Raw genomic sequence first — 22,791 nt, forward strand, 5'->3', positions numbered from 1 at the left:
GAGCACCCGACCCGGGGCCCGGCCGGGCCCCTGGACGCAGCCGGGGCTCCCAAGCCCGGAGGCGCATGGGACGCCTCCCCGGTCCCTCCGGACCCCGTCCCGGGCACCCTGCCACGCAGCAGGACCAAGGACAGAGCCCGGGGTGGGGAGGCCGCCCTCCCCGGGCCCTCAGGGGCCCTAGCCACTGCTCCTGAACCCAGCCAAGCAAGGGGAGGCTCCCCGGGCACATCGGAACCCCTTCCCGGGCCCTTGGCAGTGCGGCAGGCTGAGAGACAGGGCCCAGGGCCGGAGCACCCGACCCGGGGCCCGGCCGGGCCCCTGGACGCAGCCGGGGCTCCCAAGCCCGGAGGTGCATGGGACGCCTCCCCGGTCCCTCCGGACCCCGTCCCGGGCACCCTGCCACGCAGCAGGACCAAGGACAGAGCCCGGGGTGGGGAGGCCGCCCTCCCCGGGCCCTCAGGGGCCCTAGCCACTGCTCCTGAACCCAGCCAAGCAAGGGGAGGCTCCCCGGGCACATCGGAACCCCTTCCCGGGCCCTTGCCAGTGCGGCAGGCTGGGAGACAGGGCCCAGGGCCGGAGCACCCGACCCGGGGCCCGCCCGGGCCCCTGGACCCAGCCGGGGCTCCCAAGCCCGGAGGTGCATGGGACGCCTCCCCGGTCCCTCCGGACCCCGTCCCGGGCACCCTGCCACGCAGCAGGACCAAGGACAGAGCCCGGGGTGGGGAGGCCGCCCTCCCCGGGCCCTCAGGGGCCCTAGCCACTGCTCCTGAACCCAGCCAAGCAAGGGGAGGCTCCCCGGGAACAACGGAACCCATTCCTAGGCCCTTGGCAGTGCGGTAGGCTGGGAGACAGGGACCAGGGCCGGAGCACCCGACCCGGGGCCCGCCCGGGCCCCTGGACCCAGCCGGGGCTCCCAAGCCCGGAGGTGCATGGGACGCCTCCCCGGTCCCTCCGGACCCCGTCCCGGGCACCCTGCCACGCAGCAGGACCAAGGACAGAGCCCGGGGTGGGGAGGCCGCCCTCCCCGGGCCCTCAGGGGCCCAAGCCACTGCTCCTGAACCCAGCCAAGCAAGGGTAGGCTCCCCGGGAACAACGGAACCCATTCCTAGGCCCTTGGCAGTGCGGTAGGCTGGGAGACAGGGACCAGGGCCGGAGCACCCGACCCGGGGGCCCGCCCGGGCCCCTGGACCCAGCCGGGGCTCCCAAGCCCGGAGGCGCATGGGACGCCTCCCCGGACCCATGGAGCCCGTCCTGGGCATTGAGCCATGCCGTTGGCCTGGAGATGGGTGCCCCGGACGCCCGGGGGAGGTCTGTCCGGGACACATGGAGCCCGTCCTGGGCATTGAACCATGTCGTTGGCCTGGAGAAGGGAGCCCCGGACGCCCGGGGGAGGACTGCCCGGTACCCGTGGAGCCCTTCCCGGGTACTTTGCAACGCCGTTGGCCTCCTGGAGATGGGTGCCCCGAACGCCCGGGGGGCGGGCTGCCCGGGACCCGTGGAGCCCGTCCTGGGCACTCTGACCTGCTGTTGGCCCGGGGGGGAGGGACCCCAGACGACCGGGGCCCGTGGAGCCCGTCCTTGGCACTCTGACAAGCCGTTGGCCCGGGGAAGGGAGCCCCAGACGACCGGGACCTGTGGAGCCCGTCCTGGGCACTCCTGTATGCCGTTGGCCCGGGGAAGGGAGCCCCGGACGTCCGGGACCCGTGGAGCCCGTCCTGGGCACTCCTGTATGCCGTTGGCCCGGGGAAGGGAGCCCCGGACGTCCGGGACCCGTGGAGCCCGTCCTGGGCACTCTGAAATGCTTTGGCCCGGGGAAGGGAGCCCCGGACACCCGGGGGGAGGACTGCCCGGGACCCGTGGAACTCGTCCTGGGCACTCTGACATGCCGCTGGCCCGGGGAAGGGTGCCCCGGACGCCCGGGGCCCGTGGAGCCCGTCCTGGGCACTCTGACAAGCCGTTGGCCCGGGGAAGGGAGACCTGGACGCCCGGAACCCGTGGAGCCCGTCCTGGGCACTCTGAAATGCTTTGGCCTGGAGAAGGGAGCCCCCCCCGGACGCCCGGGGGAGGACTGCCCGGGACCCGTGGAACTGGTCCTGGGCACTCTGACATGCCGCTGGCCCGGGGAAGGGTGCCCCGGATGACCGGGGCCCGTGGAGCCCGTCCTGGGCACTCTGACATGCCGCTGGCCCGGGGAAGGGAGCCCCGGACGCCCGGGGCCCGTGGAGCCCGTCCCGGGCACTCTGCCATGCCGTCAGCCTGGATGGAGCCCCGGACGCCCGGGGGGACGAAGGCCCGGGACGCATGGAGCCTGTCCCGGGCACTCTGCCATGCCGTCGGCCTGGATGGAGCACCGGACGCCCGGGGGACGACTGCCCAAGAGCCATGGAGCCCGTCCTGGGCAATTTGACATGCAGTTGGCCTGGAGGAAGGAAGCTCCGGGTGGCCTAGGGAGGTGTTGCCCAGGCATATCCCATCTGGTCCCCATGGCAGAGAACCACCAAACCTGGAGGGGTGTCCGGGCATACCCTGCCCCATAGTAATCCGGAGGCAAATTACCCCCCTTTCTTGCAATCTGTGCACGCGAGGTGACAGAGGGGACCCAAGGCGTGAAAGAACCCGACCTCATGGAGCCCTCGCTGGGATCCGGGAGGCGAATGGCACCTCATTAAGACTTCCAGGGAAGTTCGGCCATCTGGTCCCCCCCCCATAGGAAAGCGTTGCGGGCGACCAGATGCCCGAGGGGATCCGGGCGACCAGATGGCCGAGGGAATCCGGGCGACCAGATGGCCGGGCATGGAGGTGAAGCCGCCTGGACTCTTCCCCACCCCGTCCCCGTCCCCGTCCCGGGACGAATTCCCGGGACGCATGGAGCCCGTCCTGGCCACTTGACGTCCCGTCCTGGGCATTGAACCATGCCGTCGGCCTGGAGAAGGGAGCCCCCCCCGGACGCCCGGGGGAGGACTGCCCGGTACCCGTGGAGCCCTTCCCGGGTACTTTGCAACTCCGTTGGCCTCCTGGAGATGGGTGCCCAAGATGCCCGGGGGTGGGCTGCCCGGGACCCATGGAGCCCGTCCTGGGCACTTTTACATGCCGTCGGCCTGGAGGTGGGTGCCCTGGACGCCCGGGGGAGGCCTGCCCGGGACCTGTGGAGCCCCTCCCGGGTACTTTGCCAATGCCGTTGGCCTCATGGAGATGGGTGCCCCGGACGCCCGGGGGAGGACTGCCCGGTACCCGTGGAGTCCTTTCCGGGTACTTTGCAACGCTGTTGGCCTCCTGGAGATGGGTGCCCCGGACGCCCGGGGGAGGTCTGTCCGGGGCCCATGGAGCCCGTCCTGGGCAGTGTGACATGCCGTCGGCCTGGAGGTGGGAGCCCCGGACGCCCGGGGGAAGGCTGCCCGGGACCCGTGGAGCCCTTCCCGGGTACTTTGCCATCCCGTTGGCCTCCTGGAGATGGGTGCCCCGGACGCCCAGGGGCGGTCTGTCCGGGACACGTGGAGCCCGTCCTGGGCATTGAGCCATGCCGTTGGCCCGGAGAATGGAGCCCCCAGACGCCCGGGGGAGGTGTTGCCCAGGCATATCTCATCTGGTCCCCGGGCAGAGAACCACCAGCCCTGGAGAGGTGTCCGGGCGTACCCTGCCCCTAGTAATCCGGAGGGAAATTACCCCCCTTTCTTGCAATCCGTGCACGCGAGGTGACAGAGGGGACCCAAGGCGTAAAAGAACCCGAGCTCATGGAGCCCTAGCTGGGATCCGGGAGGCGAATGGCACCTCATCGAGACTTCCAGGGAAGCCCGGCCATCTGGTCGCCCCATTGGAAAGCATCGCGGGCGACCAGATGGCCCGGATCGAAAGGACTCCCAGCTCCCCATCCACCCCAAGCCTTCGCGGTAGGGTTCCTGACTGCCAGCCCACGCAAGGCAGGGCTCTTGGACCCCGGCTGGGCCTCAGGCGCAGGTTGGACCACCGGAGCTCTAGGGCCCGGACGACCTGGGGGAGGAATGCCCGGGACCCGTGGAGCCCGTCCTGGGTACTTTGACATGCCGTCGGCCTGGAGGTGGGTGCCCCGGACGCCCCGGGAGAAGCTGCCCGGGACCCATGGAGCCCGTCCTGGGTACTTTGACATTCCGTCAGCCTGGAGGTGGGACCCCCGGACGCCCGGGGGGAGGTCTGCCCGGGACCCATGGAGCCCGTCCTGGGTACTTTGCCTATGCCGTTGGCCTCATGGAGATGGGTGCCCCGGACGCCCGGGGGGACGAATGCCCGGGACGCATGGAGCCCGTCCTGGGCACTTTTCCATGCCTTCGGCCTGGAGCCCCCAGACACCCAGGGGAGGACCACCGTGAAAACCATGGAGCCCGACCCGGGCACTCTGCCATACCGTCAGCCAAGATGGAGCCCCGGACGCCCAGGGGACGAATGCCCGGGACGCATGGAGCCCGTCCTGGGCACTTTTCAATGCCGTCAGCCTGGAAGGAGCCCCGGACGCCCGGGGGACGACTGCCCAGGAGCCATGGAGCCCGTCCTGGGCAATTTGACATGCAGTTGGCCTGGAGGAAGGAAGCCCCGGGTGGCCTAGGGAGGTGTTGCCCAGGCATAGCCCATCTGGTCCCCATGGCAGAGAACCACCAGCCTCGGAGGGGTGTCCGGGCGTACCCTTCTCCCTAGTAATCCGGAGGAAAATTACCCCCTTTTCTTGTAATCTGTGCACGCGAGGTGACAGAGGGGACCCAAGGCGCGAATGTACCCAACCTCCTGGAGCCCTCGCTGGGATCCGGGCGGCGAATGGCACCTCATCGGGACTTCCAGGGAAGTTCGGCCATCTGGTCGCCCCTCAGGAAAGCGCTGCGGGCGACCAGATGCCCGAGGGGATCCGGGCGAGCAGATGGCCGAGGGAATCTGGGCGATCAGATGGCTGGACACGGAAGTGAAGCCGCCTGGACTCTCCCGACCCTGTCCCCGTCCCCATGCCCGTGCCCGGGACGCATGGAGCCCGTCCTGGGCACTTTTCCATGCCTTCGGCCTGGAGCCCCCAGACACCCAGGGGAGGACCACCGTGAAAGCCATGGAGCCCGACCCGGGCACTCTGCCATGCCGTCGGCCTGGATGGAGCCCCGGACGCCCGGGGGACAAATGCCCGGGACGCATGGAGCCCGTCCTGGGCACTTTTCCATGCCTTCGGCATGGAGCGCCCCGACACCCTGGGGAGGACCACCCTGGAAACCATGGAGCCCGACCCGGGCACTCTGCCATGCCGTCGGCCTGGATGGAGCCCCGGACGTCCGGGGGACAAATGCCCGGGACGCATGGAGCCCGTCCTGGGTACTTTTCCATGCCGTCGGCCAGGAGCCCCCTGACACCCAGGGGAGGACCACCGTGAAAACCATGGAGCCCGACCCGGGCACTCTGCCATACCGTCAGCCTGGATGTAGCCCCGGACGCCCGGGGGACGAATGCCCGGGACGCATGGAGCCCGTCCCGGGCACTCTGCCATGCCGTCCTGACAAATTCGTACGGACTCCTAACCTTACGACACGGATCGGAATCGAGCCCTCTCTGACCCAGCAGTTTCAGGCGCCCGGGGGACGAATGCCCGGGACGCATGGAGCCCGACCCGGGCACACTGCCTTGCCGCCGGCCTGGATGGAGCCCCGGACGCCCGGGGGACGAATGCCCGGGACGCATGGAGCCCGTCCCGGGCACTCTGCCATGCCGTCGGCCTGGATGGAGCCCCGGACGCCCGGGGGACGACTGCCCAAGAGCCATGGAGCCCATCCCGGGCACTCTGCCATGCCGTCCCGACAAATTCGTACGGACTCCTAACCTTCCGACACGGATCGGAATCGAGCCCTTTCTGACCCAGCAGATTTCAGGTTGATTTGCTATATACTTTACGTACGATTTTATGGGGGCCGATTCCGATCCGGTACGTAAAAGCAAATACGACCGACATGTCGGACAACCACGTACACCCAGGGGATAGGACTGCCCGGGTCACATGGACCCCGTCCTGGGCACTCTGATCTGCCGCCGGCGCCGGGGATCGAACCGTGATCACCAGATGGGGATATCCCAAAAATCTGGCATGGATACGGCCCGCCAGGACAGGTTTGGGCACCCCTGATGTAGATGAACAAGCAACATGTGGTCAGGATGGCCGAGTGGTCTAAGGTGCAGCGTTAAGGCCGCAGTCTCTCCTGGAGGCGTGGGTTCGAATACCACCTCTGACAAAACTTTAAGTCCATTTTGTCTCTGCGTTCCTTCAGAATCTCAGCTAAAAATTGGCAGTGCATATAATATCTGAATAAGTACCAAACTTCAGTTTCAACTGCAAATGAATTCGCCCAATTCTGTCTTCAAGCTCGTATAATATTCTTCTAGCACTAGTGGTGTTTTATGTGTTTTTTGGGGGGTGCCTAAAAAATCCCTTTTATTGAAGAAATGGCTTACATTCAGTCTTGTGATATTTTTGGTTTCCAATAAGTAGATTTTTAATTTTATGTAACCTCATTTTCTAATGATCCATTCAAGAGATGTTTCCACTATGAAATGAAGAGCAAGGGGAAAGAGCACAAATGATAGAGCCAGTGAGTGAGATGGGGTGTTGAGGAAGGAGAGAATGAAACAAAGACAGAGTGAGTGAACGGCAGGTAGGCATAGAAGAGTAGACTAGAAGTGAAGGTGACTTGCTTTTCCCTGCTCTTGACCTCCCACCCATCTCAAACCAATCACAAACATACCTTCTATGCAACGTTGGTATGCAGAACTTCACTCCTCAGCCAGTGAGGGTGAGTCCCAAGCCAGGGGCTAGAGAGCAAAAGAATGGATGTGCTCAGACGTTCCTTGCTAGGACAGTTGATCTGAAACAAGGCCTGCTCTCTTGTTTCCAGCAAGGATCTAGAAAATCTGCATGAATCTGCAAGGCACATTGACAGCATAAATTTGCATAAACTGCCCCACCTTCTGCCTTCCTACTTCCTAAGCAGTAGTTGTTTGTGTATAAAGAGAGAGGTCGCAGGCAAGGTAATTTTGTGAGTAGGATACAGAACCCTAAATAGCTGGTGAGAGGTATAAGTTATTCTAAAAGCATAAAAACAGTACACCTGTGAAATGAAATGCTTTCATATGTGATCTTCTGTGTTTATTGTCCTGTGCAAAAAGTTGCACCTTGTGTTTGAAGGTTGAAATTGTTTCAAGCTTGCATGGACGCAGAAATTTCTGAGTGACTTTTATACATTTCTTAAGACTCTCCACTGTCAGGATGGCCGAGTGGTCTAAGGCGCTGTGTTTAGGCCGCAGTCTCCTCTGGAGGCGTGGGTTCGAATCCCACTTCTGACATGACTTTTGGAGATATAATCTTCTTCATCAGGATAACATCTGATGGAATTTGCATCTGTTCGTCTTCACCTGGGACGTTATTCCGTCCTCGTCTAGTCAAGAGAGCTTGGGTTTCTCATATATTTCTGTTGTACAAAGTCTTGCTGATAAAGTGCAATCCTTACCAAATGAGCTTAGGACCCATGTAAGAGCTCATCTAGAAGAGTCATGCTCTTGTATTCCCTGGCCAGACAGGCCATGCAAATTTGGAAGAATGTCAAGCACCTGGTAGACAGCTGTACTCCAGCACACTTACAGCAATGTCCTCAGGGCTGTGATCAGGGGCTGCTTAGATTTGCGTATTCCACCCTATGTTGTGACATTGAGCTCCCTTGTTGAATTTGCTTTAGTCAGCCAAGATGTGGCTGTTGACTCAATTTCAAAGCAGCTTTGGGCCGTTCAAGTGGCTGGTGAATAGCACTTTCTCTTTGTACGCTTTAAAGGTCTAAAGAGTTCTTCATAGTTACTGCTCTGTATGGATTGTTCAAAGATCTGTTGGAAATGCTTATAATGGGATAAATAAATTGAGGGCATGCCTTTTCGGTACCCCACTTGCATGGCTGTCTGGCTTGTGGAAGGTGCTGCAAATGCAAGTCAGGATGGCCGAGTGGTCTAAGGCGCTGCGTTCAGGTCGCAGTCTCTTCTGGAGGCGTGGGTTCAAATCCCACTTCTGACAAACCTGTGTTTAATCTTCATTTTTCTTGAGGGAGAAAATCAGATCATTTCCCTCACATGGGCTTATATGGTTGTCTTTTTGGAAAAGTGCAGTGAGTTTTTTTCTTGCTATAGCCACTTATGGCCTAAGATGTGTGTTTTTTTTGTTCACACTATCTTTCTCACTATGTAGATGGACAAGCAACATGTGGTCAGGATGGCCGAGTGGTCTAAGGCACCTCGTTAAGGCTGCAGTCTCTCCTGGAGGCGTGGGTTCGAATCCCACTTCTGACAAAACTTTAAGTCCATTTTGTCTCTGCGTTCCTTCAGAATCTCAGCTAAAAATTGGCAGTGCATACAATATCTGAATAAGTACCAAACTTCAGTTTCAACTGCAAATGAATTTGCCCAATTCTGTCTTCAAGCTCTTATAATATTCTTCTAGCACTAGTGGTGTTTTATGTGTTTTTTGGGGGGTGCCTAAAAAACTCCCTTTTATTGAAGAAATGGCTTACATTCAGTCTTGTGATATTTTTGGTTTCCAATAAGTAGATTTTAAATTTTATGTAACCTCATTTTCTAATGATCCATTCAAGAGATGTTTCCACTATGAAATGAAGAGCAAGGGGAAAGAGCACAAATGATAGCGCGAGTGAGTGAGATGGGGTGTTGAGGAAAGAGAGAATGAAACAAAGACAGAGTGAGTGAACGGCAGGTAGGCATAGAAGAGGAGACTAGAAGTGAAAGTGACTTGCTTTTCCCTGCTCTTGACCTCCCACCCATCTCAAACCAATCACAAACATACCATCTATGCAACGTTGGTATGCAGAACTTCACTCCTCAGCCAGTGAGGGTGAGTCCCAAGCCAGGGGCTAGAGAGCAAAAGAATGGATGTGCTCAGACGTTCCTTGCTAGGGACAGTTGATCTGAAACAAGGCCTGCTCTCTTGTTTCCAGCAAGGATCTAGAAATTCTGCATGAATGTGCAAGGCACATTGCCAGCATAAATTTGCATAAACTGCCCCACCTTCTGCCTTCCTACTTCCTGAGCAGTAGTTGTTTGTGTATAGAGAGAAAGGTCGCAGGCAAGGTAATTTTGTGAGTAGGATACAGAACCCTAAATAGCTGGTGAGAGGTATAAGTTATTCTAAAAGCATAAAAACAGTACACCTGTGAAATGAAATGCTTTCATATGTGATCTTCTGTGTTTATTGTCCTGTGCAAAAAGTTGCACCTTGTGTTTGAAGGTTGAAATTATTTCAAGCTTGCATGGACGCAGAAATTTCAGAGTGACTTTTATACATTTCTCAGGACTCTTCACTGTCCGGATGGCCGAGTGGTCTAAGGCGATGTGTTTAGGCCGCAGTCTCCTCTGGAGGCGTGGGTTCGAATCCCACGTCTGACATGACTTTTGGAGATATAATCTTCTTCATCAGGATAACATCTGATGGAAGTTGCATCTGTTCGTCTTCACCTGGGACGTTATTCCGTCCTCGTCTAGTCAAGAGAGCTTGGGTTTCTCATATATTTCTGTTGTACAAAGTCTTGCTGATAAAGTGCAATCCTTACCAAATGAGCTTAGGACCCATGTAAGAGCTCATCTAGAAGAGTCATGCTCTTGTATTCCCTGGCCAGACAGGCCATGCAAATTTGGAAGAATGTCAAGCACCTGGTAGACAGCTGTACTCCAGCACACTTACAGCAATGTCCTCAGGGCTGTGATCAGGGGCTGCTTAGATTTGCGTATTCCACCCTATGTTGTGACATTGAGCTCCCTTGTTGAATTTGCTTTAGTCAGCCAAGATGTGGCTGTTGACTCAATTTCAAAGCAGCTTTGGGCCGTTCAAGTGGCTGGTGAATAGCACTTTCTCTTTGTACCCTTTAAAGGTCTAAAGAGTTCTTCATAGGTACTGCTCTGTATGGATTGTTCAAAGATCTGTTGGAAATGCTTATAATGGGATAAATAAATTGAGGGCATGCCTTTTCGGTACCAAACTTGCATGGCTGTCTGGCTTGTGGAAGGTGCTGCAAATCCAAGTCAGGATGCCGAGTGGTCTAAGGCGCTGCGTTCAGGTCGCAGTCTCTTCTGGAGGCGTGGGTTCAAATCCCACTTCTGACAAACCTGTGTTTAATCTTCTTTTTTATTGAGGGAGAAAATCAGATCATTTCCCTCACATGGGCTTATATGGTTGTCTTTTTGGAAAAGTGCAGTGAGTTTTTTTCTTGCTATATCCACTTATGGCCTAAGATGTGTGTTTTTTTTGTTCACACTATCTTTCTCACTATGTAGATGGACAAGCAACATGTGGTCAGGATGGCCGAGTGGTCTAAGGAGCTGCATTAAGGCCGCAGTCTCTGCTGGAGGCGTGGGTTCGAATCCCACTTCTGACAAAACTTTAAGTCCATTTTGTCTCTGCGTTCCTTCAGAATCTCAGCTAAAAATTGGCAGTGCATATAATATCTGAATAAGTACCAAACTTCAGTTTCAACTGCAAATGAATTTGCCCAATTCTGTCTTCAAGCTCTTATAATATTCTTCTAGCACTAGTGGTGTTTTATGTGTTTTTCGGGGGGTGCCTAAAAAATCCCTTTTATTGAAGAAATGGCTTACATTCAGTCTTGTGATATTTTTGGTTTCCAATAAGTAGATTTTTAATTTTATGTAACCTCATTTTCTAATGATCCATTCAAGAGATGTTTCCACTATGAAATGAAGAGCAAGGGGAAAGAGCACAAATGATAGAGCGAGTGAGTGAGATGGGGTGTTGAGGAAGGAGAGAATGAAACAAAGACAGAGTGAGTGAACGGCAGGTAGGCATAGAAGAGTAGACTAGAAGTGAAAGTGACTTGCTTTTCCCTGCTCTTGACCTCCCACCCATCTCAAACCAATCACAAACATACCTTCTATGCAACGTTGGTATGCAGAACTTCACTCCTCAGCCAGTGAGGGTGAGTCCCAAGCCAGGGGCTAGAGAGCAAAAGAATGGATGTGCTCAGACGTTCCTTGCTAGGGACAGTTGATCTGAAACAAGGCCTGCTCTCTTGTTTCCAGCAAGGATCTAGAAATTCTGCATGAATGTGCAAGGCACATTGCCAGCATAAATTTGCATAAACTGCCCCACCTTCTGCCTTCCTACTTCCTGAGCAGTAGTTGTTTGTGTATAGAGAGAAAGGTCGCAGGCAAGGTAATTTTGTGAGTAGGATACAGAACCCTAAATAGCTGGTGAGAGGTATAAGTTATTCTAAAAGCATAAAAACAGTACACCTGTGAAATGAAATGCTTTCATATGTGATCTTCTGTGTTTATTGTCCTGTGCAAAAAGTTGCACCTTGTGTTTGAAGGTTGAAATTATTTCAAGCTTGCATGGACGCAGAAATTTCTGAGTGACTTTTATACATTTCTTAGGACTCTCCACTGTCAGGATGGCCGAGTGGTCTAAGGCGCTGTGTTTAGGCCGCAGTCTCCTCTGGAGGCGTGGGTTCGAATCCCACTTCTGACATGACTTTTGGAGATATAATCTTCTTCATCAGGATAACATCTGATGGAAGTTGCATCTGTTCGTCTTCACCTGGGACGTTATTCCGTCCTCGTCTAGTCAAGAGAGCTTGGGTTTCTCATATATTTCTGTTGTACAAAGTCTTGCTGATAAAGTGCAATCCTTACCAAATGAGCTTATGACCCATGTAAGAGCTCATCTAGAAGAGTCATTCTCTTGTATTCCCTGGCCAGACAGGCCATACAAATTTGGAAGAATGCCAAGCACCTGGTAGACAGCTGGACTCCAGCACACTTACAGCAATTTCCTCAGGGCAGTGATCAGGGGCTGCTTAGATTTGCGAATTCCACCCTATGTTGTGACATTGAGATCCCTTGTTGAATTTGCTTTAGTCAGCCAAGATGTGGCTATTGACTCAATTTCAAAGCAGCTTTGGGCCGTTCAAGTGGCTGGTGAATAGCACTTTCTCTTTGTACTCATTAAAGGTCTAAAGAGTTCTTCATAGGTACTGCTCTGTTTGGATTGTTCAAAGATCTGTTGGAAATGCTTATAATGGGATAAATAAATTGAGGGCATGCCTTTTCGGTTCCCCACTTGCATGGCTGTCTGGCTTGTGGAAGGTGCTGCAAATGCAAGTCAGGATGGCCGAGTGGTCTAAGGTGCTGGGTTCAGGTCGCAGTCTCTTCTGGAGGCGTGGGTTCAAATCCCACTTCTGACAAACCTGTGTTTAATCTTCTATTTTCTTGAGGGAGAAAATCAGATCATTTCCCTCACATGGGCTTATATGGTTGTCTTTTTGGAAAAGTGCAGTGAGTTTTTTTCTTGCTATAGCCACTCATGGCCTAAGATGTGTGTTTTTTTTGTTCACACTATCTTTCTCACTATGTAGATGAACAAGCAGCATGTGGTCAGGATGGCCGAGTGGTCTAAGGCGCTGCGTTAAGGCCGCAGTCTCTCCTGGAGGCGTGGGTTCGAATCCCACTTCTGACAAAACTTTAAGTCCATTTTGTCTCTGCGTTCCTTCAGAATCTCAGCTAAAAATTGGCAGTGCATATCATTTCCTAATAAGTACCAAACTTCAGTTTCAACTGCAAATGAATTTGCCCAATTCTGTCTTCAAGCTCGTATAATATTCTTCTAGCACTAGTGGTGTTTTATGTGTTTTTTGGGGGGTGCCTAAAAAATCCCTTTTATTGAAGAAATGGCTTACATTCAGTCTTGTGATATTTTTGGTTTCCAATAAGTAGATTTTTATTTTTATGTAACCTCATTTTCTAATGATCCATTCAAGAGATGTTTCCACTATGAAATGAAGAGCAAGGGGAAAGAGCACAAATGATAGAGCCAGTGAGTGAGATGGGGTGTTGAGGAAGGAGAGAATGAAACAAAGGCAGAGTGAGTGAACGGCAGGTAGGCACAGAAGAGGAGACTAGAAGTGAAGGTGACTTGCTTTACCCTGCTCTTGACCTCCCACCCATCTCAAACCAATCACAAACATACCTTCTATGCAACGTTGGTATGCAGAACTTCACTCCTCAGCCAGTGAGGGTGAGTCCCAAGCCAGGGGCTAGAGAGCAAAAGAATGGATGTGCTCAGACGTTCCTTGCTAGGGACAGTTGATCTGAAACAAGGCCTGCTCTCTTGTTTCCAGCAAGGATCTAGAAATTCTGCATGAATGTGCAAGGCACATTGCCAGCATAAATTTGCATAAACTGCCCCACCTTCTGCCTTCCTACTTCCTGAGCAGTAGTTGTTTGTGTATAAAGAGAGAGGTCGCAGGCAAGGTAATTTTGTGAGTAGGATACAGAACCCTAAATAGCTGGTGAGAGGTATAAGTTATTCTAAAAGCATAAAAACAGTACACCTGTGAAATGAAATGCTTTCATATGTGATCTTCTGTGTTTATTGTCCTGTGCAAAAAGTTGCACCTTGTGTTTGAAGGTTGAAATTATTTCAAGCTTGCATGGACGCAGAAATTTCTGAGTGACTTTTATACATTTCTAAGGACTCTCCACTGTCAGGATGGCCGAGTGGTCTAAGGCGCTGTGTTTAGGCCGCAGTCTCCTCTGGAGGCGTGGGTTCGAATCCCACTTCTGACATGACTTTTGGAGATATAATCTTCTTCATCAGGATAACATCTGATGGAAGTTGCATCTGTTCGTCTTCACCTGGGACGTTATTCCGTCCTCGTCTAGTCAAGAGAGCTTGGGTTTCTCATATATTTCTGTTGTACAAAGTCTTGCTGATAAAGTGCAATCCTTACCAAATGAGCTTAGGACCCATGTAAGAGCTCATCTAGAAGAGTCATGCTCTTGTATTCCCTGGCCAGACAGGCCATGCAAATTTGGAAGAATGCCAAGCACCTGGTAGACAGCTGTACTCCAGCACACTTACAGCAATGTCCTCAGGGCTGTGATCAGGGGCTGCTTAGATTTGCGTATTCCACCCTATGTTGTGACATTGAGCTCCCTTGTTGAATTTGCTTTAGTCAGCCAAGATGTGGCTGTTGACTCAATTTCAAAGCAGCTTTGCGCCGTTCAAGTAGCTGTTGAATAGCACTTTCTCTTTGTACGCTTTAAAGGTCTAAAGAGTTCTTCATAGGTACTGCTCTGTGTGGATTGTTCAAAGATCTGTTGGAAATGCTTATAATGGGATAAATAAATTGAGGGCATGCCTTTTCGGTACCAAACTTGCATGGCTGTCTGGCTTGTGGAAGGTGCTGCAAATGCAAGTCAGGATGGCCGAATGGTCTAAGGCGCTGCGTTCAGGTTGCAGTCTCTTCTGGAGGCGTGGGTTCAAATCCCACTTCTGACAAACCTGTGTTTAATCTTCTTTTTTCTTGAGGGAGAAAATCAGATCATTTCCCTCACATGGGCTTATATGGTTGTCTTTTTGGAAAAGTGCAGTGAGTTTTTTTCTTGCTATAGCCACTTATGGCCTAAGATGTGTGTTTTTTTTGTTCACACTATCTTTCTCACTATGTAGATGGACAAGCAACATGTGGTCAGGATGGCCGAGTGGTCTAAGGTGCTGCGTTAAGGCCGCAGTCTCTCCTGGAGGCGTGGGTTCGAATCCCACTTCTGACAAAACTTTAAGTCAATTTTGTCACTGCGTTCCTTCAGAATCTCAGCTAAAAATTGGCAGTGCATATAATATCTGAATAAGTACCAAACTTCAGTTTCAACTGCAAATGAATTTGCCCAATTCTGTCTTCAAGCTCGTATAATATTCTTCTAGCACTAGTGGTGTTTTATGTGTTTTTTGGGGGGTGCCTAAAATATCCCTTTTATTGAAGAAATGGCTTACATTCAGTCTTGTGATATTTTTGGTTTCCAATAAGTAGATTTTTAATTTTATGTAACCTCATTTTCTAATGATCCATTCAAGAGATGTTTCCACTATGAAATGAAGAGCAAGGGGAAAGAGCACAAATGATAGAGCCAGTGAGTGAGATGGGGTGTTGAGGAAGGAGAGAATGAAACAAAGACAGAGTGAGTGAACGGCAGGTAGGCATAGAAGAGGAGACTAGAAGTGAAGGTGACTTGCTTTTCCCTGCTCTTGACCTCCCACCCATCTCAAACCAATCACAAACATACCTTCTATGCAACGTTGGTATGCAGAACTTCACTCCTCAGCCAGTGAGGGTGAGTCCCAAGCCAGGGGCTAGAGAGCAAAAGAATGGAATGGAATGGAGATTAAATCGTCACAGGGGTCCCGATCTCCACTTCTTCACCGGTGCAGCCGAGCACAGCGCTCTCGCCGGCTGGGCAAAGCGGAACCGCCATCTTGGGGGGAGGCAGGGTAGCGCTCCAGCTCCTGGACGCCTCCCGCCCTCCCTCACTACTTAAGGAGTGTTAGTAATTGTGGAAACTGACTACTAGTTTTCCCCTGAGGCGGAAGCCGGGGGCATTTTGCTTTCTCTGCTAACTACTAAAATCGAACCTGTATGATTGTGTGCTCAGAAATTGTTTGTGTGGTGACTTATGACCTGTATGCAGTCACGCTGACCGGCATTTTAAACATTGTAATTATTTTAATTGTGGCTCTTTTAAAAATCGGTTACTGACCGCCTGCATGTTTGGACGAGATTAAATCGTCACAGGGGTCCCGATCTCCACTTCTTCACCGGTGCAGCCGAGCACAGCGCTCTCGCCGGCTGGGCAAAGCGGAACCGCCATCTTGGGGGGAGGCAGGGTAGCGCTCCAGCTCCTGGACGCCTCCCGCCCTCTCTCACTACTTAAGGAGTGTTAGTAATTGTGGAAACTGACTACTAGTTTTCCCCTGAGGCGGAAGCCGGGGGCATTTTGCTTTCTCTGCTAACTACTAAAATCGAACCTGTATGATTGTGTGCTCAGAAATTGTTTGTGTGGTGACTTATGACCTGTATGCAGTCACGCTGACCGGCATTTTAAACATTGTAATTATTTTAATTGTGGCTCTTTTAAAAATCGGTTACTGACCGCCTGCATGTTTGGACGAGATTAAATCGTCACAGGGGTCCCGATCTCCACTTCTTCACCGGTGCAGCCGAGCACAGCGCTCTCGCCGGCTGGGCAAAGCGGAACCGCCATCTTGGGGGGAGGCAGGGTAGCGCTCCAGCTCCTGGACGCCTCCCACCCTCCTCCCACTCCCTTTACGCTATGGATATAAAAAAATGACTTTCCCGTCCGCGCAGCGGGCGGGCGCAGCGGGCGCGCCGATGGCGCGCCGAAGGCGCGCCTAAGGCAAGCCTGTCTGCGCCCGTCCGCGCCGGACCCGCGCTCAGCGCCAGTCCCCCTGCCTCTCATACCTGCATGATCACCTGGTCTTCGGAGCAACTTACATTATTACGCCGTAACACTTGTAACCCGCACAAACACTGTAACCCCCAAACTTTGGACAATTGTTCTTATTCTTGCCCAGGGTGTAATCTTTTTATTCCCGCTTGCACTACACGCTGTTTACCATCCAACAGTGGTACTCACTGCTCATCCTCGCCTACCATTCATGCCGGCCTAATTAACTGCCGGTCTCTTCCTGCACATGCATCTGACATTTGGCTTCTACTAGATACAAACAAGTGGGATATTTTATTTCTCACTGAAACATGGCTTAAAGACTCGTCCATGCCAGATATTAACTTGACCATTCCCTCCGGCTTCCGTTTGATAGGCATTAATCGTGACGGTCCTAAACCTGGAGGGGGTCTGGCGATCATTGCTAAATCTCATTTTACTCTGAGCTCGACTCAAATTATTAACCTCGGTTTGATCGAGGCCATGTATTTTGTAATTAAGGACGCTGCCCGCATTATCTTTGCTGGTATCCTTGTATATAACCCTCCCCCCGTTACTGCCTGTTCTCTCAGTGCCCTTGTGCACTCAATTGCGGACTTTTCCCTTAAACACTCGCACTTCACAGTGCTGGGAGATTTTAATCTTCACATAGATAATCCTTCCTGTGCTCAAGCCTCTTCAATTCTGGAAACCTTACAAGGACTGACCTTGTCCCAACTAGTTAAAGGCCCTACGCACAAAGCCGGTCACGCATTAGATTTGATTTTTTCAAATCATCCTTGCATAACGGTTTTTCCATCTTTCCCTCTTACCTGGTCTGACCACTTTTTTATCCCCTTTCATATTGACAGACCTCCCCTTCCCCCTACCTCTTCCCTTAGCAGAGATAGTGGTCGTAAATGGGCTAAGGTGACCTGTGATGCCATTGAGTCTCAATTTCAGTTCCATTTTAATCAGACGGTGGATCTGGATACGGAAACGGCAAGATACAACTCTGTCCTTACCTCAGTACTTGATTCCATTGCTCCTCTTGCTCCCCTGGCATCCGCCAGATCTCGTCCCTCGGCTCCCTGGTTTACCCCCCTCCTTCGCGAGGAAAAAAGCAAATGTAAAAGGCTAGAACGCATTTGGCGTCAGAAATATGATCCAGAGGCTAAACTGGCCTATAAATCTGCTTTAAATAAATTTCAAATGCTCAAACGTTCTTCCATGAGATCATATTTCTCTAACCGTATTCAACAGGCACAGAATTCATCAAAAACTCTTTTCTCAATTGTGAAAGATTTTGTTACTCCTCAGGCCATAAAAACTCAATGCAGCCCTACCCAAGATCTTTGCAACGGTCTCTCTGATTTTTTTCAGGATAAAATTGCTAAACTTGCTTCTTCATTTGTCTCAGCCATGCCCAACCCAATTTCAGACTCCTCTCCCCTTGTGCAAAGTTCCTTCAACTCCTTTAATGAATTATCATTTGAGTCTGCTTTATCTCTTCTTCAGCAAGTCAAGTCTGGCTCACCTTTAGACCCTGTTCCTGCTAAAATAATGGGCAATCTTGCCCCTGTTTTAGTTAATCCCCTTCTTTCCATTTGGAACGCCTCCCTGACCCAGGGTCTTTTTCCTTCAGCATGGAAACAAGCTAGGCTGCTTCCCATTCTTAAAAAACCCAACGCTGATTCTTCCCTGTTCTGCAGCTACCGACCCATTTCGCTTCTGCCTAAGCCAGCTAAGATATTGGAGAAAGTTGTTCAGAAACAAATGGCCCAATTCTTGGAAACAAATAAACTGCTTCACGATTCCCAATCTGGGTTTCGAACCGGCTACAGCACCGAGACAGCGTTGCTGGAAGTCTCAGAGACAATTAGGGAATCGGTGGATAGGGGTGAGGAGGCCATGTTGGTTCTCCTCGACCTATCCGCCGCATTCAACACGGTTTACCATGTCATTCTTACATCCAGACTCCAACAGCTGGGGATTGAGGGCACTGTTTTAGCATGGATCAAATCCTTTTTATCCGGACGGACCCAAAGGGTACTGCTGCATCCTTACCAATCTGAAGATAAACCCCTCCTGTGTGGCGTACCCCAGGGCTCAGCTTTGAGCCCTTTATTGTTTAATGTTTACCTGGCCCCTCTTGCCAAGGTAGTTGAGTCTTTCGGAGTCAGGGTGGTCTCGTATGCTGATGATACTCAGCTTGTTTTTTCATTTAGAGACCATTCTGACTCCCTCTTTTCCAACTTTCGAAACTGCCTTGGCAATATCTGCACTTGGATGGCTGCTAACCATCTTGCCCTTAACACTGAAAAAACAGAGGTCCTTTTTTTCAGCCAGAAAACTGCTCCCCCTTCTACCCTCTGGTGGCCTGCCATTCTGGACCCTCCTCCTGTACCAGTGCATTCAGCCCGCAACCTGGGCTTTATATTTGACAATACCTTGTCCGGAAAAATCCAGGTTAATAAAGTGGCGGCTGCTTGCTTTAATAAACTGCGCATGATCAGGAAGATTTTTCCCTATCTCCCCCAATCTTCCCGTAAAACAGTGGTTCAGGGACTTATTACGTCTCATCTTGATTATGCCAACAGCCTCTATGCCGGTGCCCCCCAATATCTCATTGATCGACTTCAGATTATACAAAATGCGGCTGCAAGGCTGATTGGCAACATCCCTCCACGCAACTCGGTCAGAGCCTATCGAGAGGAGCTTCATTGGCTCCCAATTGCCCGCCGCATTGATTTTAAGGTTCTGACCCTTGCCTTTAGGGCAATCAATGGCATTGGCCCCTGCTATTTGAGCAAAAGGCTTAATATAGCTTCTTCAGTTAGGCATCTGAGATCTAATAGTCTATGCCTGATGACGGTTCCTCGCTTCAGACTCACGCGTACTGGTGGTAGAACCTTTACCGTTCTGTCCGCTAAGCTTTGGAACAGTCTTCCCTTGGATCTCAGGTTTTCTGAATCAGAACAAGTCTTTCGCCGTAAACTGAAAACTTGGCTGTTTTCTAAGCACTAGTCTACAAAGCTTCTGTACACTTCCAGATTTTTTATGAACTTGGTACTCCCCTCTGTGATAATCAAGTAGTCTTAGCGCCGGGACACCCCCTCTGGAGGTAGCCGTGCGCTCTATAAAATTCTAAATAAATAAATAAATAAATAAATGGATGTGCTCAGACGTTCCTTGCTAGGGACAGTTGATCTGAAACAAGGCCTGCTCTCTTGTTTCCAGCAAGGATCTAGAAATTCTGCATGAATGTGCAAGGCACATTGCCAGCATAAATTTGCATAAACTGCCCCACCTTCTGCCTTCCTACTTCCTGAGCAGTAGTTGTTTGTGTATAGAGAGAAAGGTCGCAGGCAAGGTAATTTTGTGAGTAGGATACAGAACCCTAAATAGCTGGTGAGAGGTATAAGTTATTCTAAAAGCATAAAAACAGTACACCTGTGAAATGAAATGCTTTCATATGTGATCTTCTGTGTTTATTGTCCTGTGCAAAAAGTTGCACCTTGTGTTTGAAGGTTGAAATTATTTCAAGCTTGCATGGACGCAGAAATTTCAGAGTGACTTTTATACATTTCTTAGGACTCTTCACTGTCAGGATGGCCTAGTGGTCTAAGGCGCTGTGTTTAGGCCGCAGTCTCCTCTGAAGGCGTGGGTTCGAATCCCACTTCTGACATGACTTTTGGAGATATAATCTTCTTCATCAGGATAACATCTGATGGAAGTTGCTTCTGTTCGTCTTCACCTGGGACGTTATTCTGTCCTCGTCTAGTCAAGAGAGCTTGGGTTTCTCATATATTTCTGTTGTACAAAGTCTTGCTGATAAAGTGCAATCCTTCCCAAATGAGCTTAGGACCCATGTAAGAGCTCATCTAGAAGAGTCATTCTCTTGTATTCCCTGGCCAGACAGGCCATACAAATTTGGAAGAATGCCAAGCACCTGGTAGACAGCTGGACTCCAGCACACTTACAGCAATTTCCTCAGGGCAGTGATCAGGGGCTGCTTAGATTTGCGAATTCCACCCTATGTTGTGACATTGAGATCCCTTGTTGAATTTGCTTTAGTCAGCCAAGATGTGGCTGTTGACTCAATTTCAAAGCAGCTTTGGGCCGTTCAAGTGGCTGGTGAATAGCACTTTCTCTTTGTACGCTTTAAAGGTCTAAAGAGTTCTTCATAGGTACTGCTCTGTATGGATTGTTCGAAGATCTGTTGGAAATGCTTATAATGGGATAAATAAATTGAGGGCATGCCTTTTCGGTACCAAACTTGCATGGCTGTCTGGCTTGTGGAAGGTGCTGCAAATCCAAGTCAGGATGCCGAGTGGTCTAAGGCGCTGCGTTCAGGTCGCAGTCTCTTCTGGAGGCGTGGGTTCAAATCCCACTTCTGACAAACCTGTGTTTAATCTTCTTTTTTATTGAGGGAGAAAATCAGATCATTTCCCTCACATGGGCTTATATGGTTGTCTTTTTGGAAAAGTGCAGTGAGTTTTTTTCTTGCTATATCCACTTATGGCCTAAGATGTGTGTTTTTTTTGTTCACACTATCTTTCTCACTATGTAGATGGACAAGCAACATGTGGTCAGGATGGCCGAGTGGTCTAAGGAGCTGCATTAAGGCCGCAGTCTCTGCTGGAGGCGTGGGTTCGAATCCCACTTCTGACAAAACTTTAAGTCCATTTTGTCTCTGCGTTCCTTCAGAATCTCAGCTAAAAATTGGCAGTGCATATAATATCTGAATAAGTACCAAACTTCAGTTTCAACTGCAAATGAATTTGCCCAATTCTGTCTTCAAGCTCTTATAATATTCTTCTAGCACTAGTGGTGTTTTATGTGTTTTTCGGGGGGTGCCTAAAAAATCCCTTTTATTGAAGAAATGGCTTACATTCAGTCTTGTGATATTTTTGGTTTCCAATAAGTAGATTTTTAATTTTATGTAACCTCATTTTCTAATGATCCATTCAAGAGATGTTTCAACTATGAAATGAAGAGCAAGGGGAAAGAGCACAAATGATAGAGCGAGTGAGTGAGATGGGGTGTTGAGGAAGGAGAGAATGAAACAAAGACAGAGTGAGTGAACGGCAGGTAGGCATAGAAGAGGAGACTAGAAGTGAAAGTGACTTGCTTTTCCCTGCTCTTGACCTCCCACCCATCTCAAACCAATCACAAACATACCTTCTATGCAACGTTGGTATGCAGAACTTCACTCCTCAGACAGTGAGGGTGAGTCCCAAGCCAGGGGCTAGAGAGCAAAAGAATGGATGTGCTCAGACGTTCCTTGCTAGGGACAGTTGATCTGAAACAAGGCCTGCTCTCTTGTTTCCAGCAAGGATCTAGAAATTCTGCATGAATGTGCAAGGCACATTGCCAGCATAAATTTGCATAAACTGCCCCACCTTCTGCCTTCCTACTTCCTGAGCAGTAGTTGTTTGTGTATAGAGAGAAAGGTCGCAGGCAAGGTAATTTTGTGAGTAGGATACAGAACCCTAAATAGCTGGTGAGAGGTATAAGTTATTCTAAAAGCATAAAAACAGTACACCTGTGAAATGAAATGCTTTCATATGTGATCTTCTGTGTTTATTGTCCTGTGCAAAAAGTTGCACCTGGTGTTTGAAGGTTGAAATTATTTCAAGCTTGCATGGACGCAGAAATATCAGAGTGACTTTTATACATTTCTCAGGACTCTTCACTGTCAGGATGGCCGAGTGGTCTAAGGCGCTGTGTTTAGGCCGCAGTCTCCACTGGAGGCGTGGGTTCGAATCCCACTTCTGAAATGACTTTTGGAGATATAATCTTCTTCATCAGGATAACATCTGATGGAAGTTGCTTCTGTTCGTCTTCACCTGGGACGTTATTCTGTCCTCGTCTAGTCAAGAGAGCTTGGGTTTCTCATATATTTCTGTTGTACAAAGTCTTGCTGATAAAGTGCAATCCTTACCAAATGAGCTTAGGACCCATGTAAGAGCTCATCTAGAAGAGTCATGCTCTTGTATTCCCTGGCCAGACAGGCCATGCAAATTTGGAAGAATGCCAAGCACCTGGTAGACAGCTGGACTCCAGCACACTTACAGCAATGTCCTCAGGGCTGTGATCAGGGGCTGCTTAGATTTGCGTATTCCACCCTATGTTGTGACATTGAGCTCCCTTGTTGAATTTGCTTTAGTCAGCCAAGATGTGGCTGTTGACTCAATTTCAAAGCAGCTTTGCGCCGTTCAAGTGGCTGGTGAATAGCACTTTCTCTTTGTACGCTTTAAAGGTCTAAAGAGTTCTTCATAGGTACTGCTCTGTGTGGATTGTTCAAAGATCTGTTGGAAATGCTTATAATGGGATAAATAAATTGAGGGCATGCCTTTTCGGTACCAAACTTGCATGGCTGTCTGGCTTGTGGAAGGTGCTGCAAATGCAAGTCAGGATGGCCGAGTGGTCTAAGGCGCTGCGTTCAGGTCGCAGTCTCTTCTGGAGGCGTGGGTTCAAATCCCACTTCTGACAAACCTGTGTTTAATC

The 22,791-nt window shown here is 51.1% G+C and overlaps 12 non-coding genes across 12 annotated transcripts; all 12 read left to right on the forward strand.

Annotated features, from left to right (window-relative positions):
• Positions 1-7,252: 7,252 nt before the first annotated feature.
• TRNAL-UAG (transfer RNA leucine (anticodon UAG)) lies at positions 7,253-7,335 on the forward strand. The gene has a single exon. It is a non-coding gene; the product is annotated as a tRNA-Leu (tRNA).
• A 632-nt stretch (positions 7,336-7,967) lies between these two features.
• On the forward strand, positions 7,968-8,050 carry TRNAL-CAG (transfer RNA leucine (anticodon CAG)). Its single transcript has one exon. It is a non-coding gene; the product is annotated as a tRNA-Leu (tRNA).
• Positions 8,051-9,349: 1,299 nt separating this feature from the next.
• TRNAL-UAG (transfer RNA leucine (anticodon UAG)) lies at positions 9,350-9,432 on the forward strand. The gene has a single exon. It is a non-coding gene; the product is annotated as a tRNA-Leu (tRNA).
• A 2,012-nt stretch (positions 9,433-11,444) lies between these two features.
• TRNAL-UAG (transfer RNA leucine (anticodon UAG)) lies at positions 11,445-11,527 on the forward strand. Its single transcript has one exon. It is a non-coding gene; the product is annotated as a tRNA-Leu (tRNA).
• Positions 11,528-12,159: 632 nt separating this feature from the next.
• TRNAL-CAG (transfer RNA leucine (anticodon CAG)) lies at positions 12,160-12,242 on the forward strand. Its single transcript has one exon. It is a non-coding gene; the product is annotated as a tRNA-Leu (tRNA).
• Positions 12,243-12,431: 189 nt separating this feature from the next.
• On the forward strand, positions 12,432-12,514 carry TRNAL-AAG (transfer RNA leucine (anticodon AAG)). The gene has a single exon. It is a non-coding gene; the product is annotated as a tRNA-Leu (tRNA).
• Positions 12,515-13,540: 1,026 nt separating this feature from the next.
• Positions 13,541-13,623, forward strand: TRNAL-UAG (transfer RNA leucine (anticodon UAG)). Its single transcript has one exon. It is a non-coding gene; the product is annotated as a tRNA-Leu (tRNA).
• Positions 13,624-14,255: 632 nt separating this feature from the next.
• Positions 14,256-14,338, forward strand: TRNAL-CAG (transfer RNA leucine (anticodon CAG)). Its single transcript has one exon. It is a non-coding gene; the product is annotated as a tRNA-Leu (tRNA).
• Positions 14,339-14,527: 189 nt separating this feature from the next.
• On the forward strand, positions 14,528-14,610 carry TRNAL-AAG (transfer RNA leucine (anticodon AAG)). Its single transcript has one exon. It is a non-coding gene; the product is annotated as a tRNA-Leu (tRNA).
• A 5,273-nt stretch (positions 14,611-19,883) lies between these two features.
• Positions 19,884-19,966, forward strand: TRNAL-UAG (transfer RNA leucine (anticodon UAG)). Its single transcript has one exon. It is a non-coding gene; the product is annotated as a tRNA-Leu (tRNA).
• A 2,012-nt stretch (positions 19,967-21,978) lies between these two features.
• Positions 21,979-22,061, forward strand: TRNAL-UAG (transfer RNA leucine (anticodon UAG)). Its single transcript has one exon. It is a non-coding gene; the product is annotated as a tRNA-Leu (tRNA).
• Positions 22,062-22,693: 632 nt separating this feature from the next.
• TRNAL-CAG (transfer RNA leucine (anticodon CAG)) lies at positions 22,694-22,776 on the forward strand. Its single transcript has one exon. It is a non-coding gene; the product is annotated as a tRNA-Leu (tRNA).
• Positions 22,777-22,791: the final 15 nt, after the last annotated feature.

The sequence above is a fragment of the Lissotriton helveticus genome, chromosome 8 (genome assembly GCF_964261635.1).
Source record: "Lissotriton helveticus chromosome 8, aLisHel1.1, whole genome shotgun sequence".
In the NCBI taxonomy this organism is placed as follows: Eukaryota; Metazoa; Chordata; class Amphibia; order Caudata; family Salamandridae; genus Lissotriton; species Lissotriton helveticus.